General features: G+C 42.3%; 1 pseudogene; it reads left to right on the top strand.

Moving 5' to 3' along the window:
• Positions 1–3202: 3202 nt before the first annotated feature.
• The window catches only part of LOC100955149, a 10866-nt pseudogene continuing 10223 nt past the window's right edge, over positions 3203–3845 (top strand).

Below are 3845 nucleotides of genomic sequence, written 5' to 3'. Positions count from 1 at the left end.
GGCGCCGAGCCACTTGATCCATTCTTGACACACTCCATGCTAAGAAATGGCCGCACTTTGGTTTTGTCATTCCTAGTACACTCATCAGCCTCAAACTCAACAATTATTATTTTTCTTCCCGTATCTCATGTGGACCAACTTTCGGGCAACAATTTAGTACTTCTTGGCACTGTTAGTGTACAGGGTACCAGGCTTGCAGAGGTCAGCAAGGCACCCTCAAAGAGCTTACACTCTGATGAACAGTAAACAGATCATTTTCATACAGTGAGACAACTTTATATTGGCCAGCTATTGCTGAAGCAATGCTACGTAACAACGCCAACACTCTAGTGTGTATTGTTCTTGCCCATGGGTCTGCAGGTTGCCTGTGGCTTTGGAGAGCCTGTCTTGAATTGGCTGGGTTTGGACTCAGACCTGATCACTGGAACTGTACTTACCAGAGGCATGTTCTTCTCACCATAGATGGTAGCAGTTCAAACACCCAAGCCAAACCACCTGAGCTAAATTTAAAGCATCTGCATGTTGGTGGTGATGTTATATCCACCAATATTTCCTTGGCCAAACAAATCACATGCTAAGCCCAATATCTATGGGTCAGTATAGCATACTCTTCCCATGGAGGTATATGTCCATGTCAAGGATGGGCAGGAAGGAAGAAGTATGGATAAATAATACAACCCACCAGATAGAACTAAACACCACACCTCCATCTCTATGGCTGACATTATTAGGTCTATTTTAGAAATGAGTGCACCTGAGTTAAGGACAATTTACTTGATGAAAGTCACATATCTAGGAAGCAGCAGAGCCAGGATTCAAGCCTCACACAACAGATCGTAAGAGGCCATTGTATTCATTGTGGTAATATTAGCCACAAAATACATGAATCGTATAATTTTAATGGCTTAACAGAATAGGAGTAGATTTCTCCTTCCTGAGATGAAATTCAAAGCGTATTCTTGATTAATGAGCATATTCAAGCACCCAGGCTCCTTCCAAGTTATGGCTCTTCCCATCTCTGGGGACTCAAAATCCTCTTCACTCAGAGGTTAAGGAAAGAGGAAGAGTTTTTCTGTTTAGGAAGTTTTAATGGATCACATATGAATGACTAAACCACACTCAACTGCCAGAGAGTATTGGAAACATAGCATTACAAGGTTCCCAGGGAGAATACACAATAGATTTGGATTTGGGAAGCAGGCATTGGTATCTGCTATAGCCTTGTGTGCCATGTTTTGATGCAGGAAAACTGGAATGACTGCCCACTCATGAGTCCCCATGAGTCAGGCCTGTGCTTCTTTCCCCTTCTCACCCCTCCACTTCCCATCTCTATATGTTCCCAATGGGTCATCTCTTAAAAATGGGTCTAGGCCACATTGATTGGTTCAGAGATAATCATGTGACTCAGTCCAGACCAATCAGAATACTTCCCTGGGATTTTTCCTTTTGGAACTATTATGAAGAGTAAACCTTTCCTCTTCCATCAGGGATCAGTAAAACTGCAAAAACCTGCAATGGCCATAGCCTCTACTAAGAGGGGAAGTTTGTCTAAGTAAATGAAGCTTACACCCAAAGAAAAATGAAGCAAAAAAGCAGCAAGTAAGACTGACAGCCCTAAAGTTCGTGGTCCCCACTGTTATGACCACCTCCACTGCTGACCTGCTGGGTGTCATAAGCCAATTAATCCCTTTTTCTTCTTAATCACTTGCAATCAAAGTAGCATGACTATACAGCCACAAAGGAATTTTGACTATACCTTGGGAGCAGAGGGGAGCCATACAAAGATTTTATGCAAAAGAGTGACCTGGTCAGCTTTGTGCTTTGGAAAGACTGGAGAGGGTCAAGACTGGAAATGGAAAAGGAAACTGGGGGGCTATGAGTGAGAGGTGATGGTGTTGTGGGGAAGAGACAGCAGTGCTGGGGAAATTGGACAAACATGAGTAATGTTCAAGATGCAGTGTCGGCAGGATTTGATGGTGCACGTTATGGGTACAATTGTGTTCCCAGAACCTCAGAATGTGACCTTATTTGGAAGCAGAGTCTTTAAGGAGGTGATGGAGTTAAAGTGGGGTCATTAGGATAGGCACTGACCCAGTGCATCTGGTGCCCTCGAACGGGGGGAACTTTCACACAGACAACACACACAGGGAAAATGCAATGTGAAGATGAAAGCAGAGATCAGAGTGTTCCTTCTACAAGACAAGGAACACTAAAGACTGTCATCTACCCACCATAAGCTAGAGGAGAAGACTGGAAGAAATTCTCCCTCATACCCTCCAGGAGGAATTAATCCTGCCAACACCTTGATCTTGGACTTCTAGCCAACTGAGCTATGAAATAATAAAATTCTGTTATTTAATTCCCCAGCCCACAATGTGAAGAAGGTGTTAGAAAGGGAGGAATTGGGTGGCATCCAGATTTCTGGCTTTGGTAAGCAAGCAGATGAAGGCACAATCACCAACACAGGGATGTGAAGGAGAAGAAAATCTAGGGATACAGAGAGATCTTCTTTAGAGATAGGACATCAACGCCTATACATATATTCTGATGTAGATACCCAGTAGGGAGTTGCCACTATGGATTTGCACCTCAGGTAAGATATTTAAGTGGAAAATATTGAATAGGGAGCCATAAGCAAATGGATAGGAACCAATGCCATGGGTATGAATGTGTTCAACTGAGACAAATAAACACACAGATAGGTTTCAGTCCACAAAAATAGATTGTGTTAAGATACTTTATTCTTGAGTGTTTGACCTATTCTGAAGAGCCTCAAACCACATTTACTGTCAAAAAACCTTTTAGGCCAGGTGAAACCTCAGAAATCATCTGCCCCAGTGGGTATTAAACTATTCAAATGCTGAAGGCTCTGGAAATTCTAGTGCTCTTGGAACTAGGAAAATGTTTAAAAGTTTATGTATTTCAATCCACATAAAAGTCAAGATCAATATCACTGGCTACAAATATGACCATGTGATATGGACATTACATAAAGTAACAAAAGAACACATGTGGCCCCAAGAAACACATTGTTGAATCATATATGATTAGTTGGGTCTGATGATTCCATTAATATTATTTTTTTATTTGTTTACCTGATTTGTCATTGATTAATATTTGGTAGAAGGTACCATTTGGTTTATGATGCATGCATAAGAAAAAGAATTATGAAATAAAATATTTTGCATGCCAGGCAATGGCAATGGGGCCAGGCAGCTATGTATCTGGGCGGCTCTGGCCACTTTTGTGGCATGCGTCCTGTCCCAAGTAGCAGCTGGAACTGGGCTCTGGCTTCAGCTGCTGGCAGTGGAACTGCTTTCTGCAGGACCAGCCTTCCGCTGGACCTGCCTCACCCCTGACTCCTTGCACAGCAAGCCCCAGCTGGAGGAGCAGGTGAAGGGGATGCCGGTCAAAAAACACCCAAACTCTAGCCCAGCAGTTCATATTGGTCCCAAGTTTGACATCAATATGATGGTTTCACTACTGAGGCAAGAAAATGCAGGAGACATTTGTGCAATCAAGGTTCCTCCAGAAATGAAATACACAGATTACTTTATGATTAGTAGCGGAACTTTTACCAGACTCTTGCATGCCATAGCATATACATCACGAAAACGTACAAATAACTGAAATGTAAGAGTGGGCCTTATGTTAAGATCGAAGGAAAGGACACTGATGACTGGATATGTGTGGGTTTTGGCAGCATGATGCTTCATTTGATGCTTCCAGAAACCAGAGAGATCTATGAATTAGAGAAATTATGGTCTCTCCATTCTTATGATGACCAGTCAGCTCAAATAGCACCAGAGACATTACCTAAAGACTTCATTCTTTTTTTTTTTTTT

This window comes from Otolemur garnettii, unplaced genomic scaffold (assembly GCF_000181295.1).
Source record: "Otolemur garnettii isolate 467f Iridium unplaced genomic scaffold, OtoGar3 scaffold00092, whole genome shotgun sequence".
NCBI lineage: Eukaryota > Metazoa > Chordata > Mammalia > Primates > Galagidae > Otolemur > Otolemur garnettii.
This window is presented reverse-complemented; position numbering and strand designations above follow the sequence as displayed.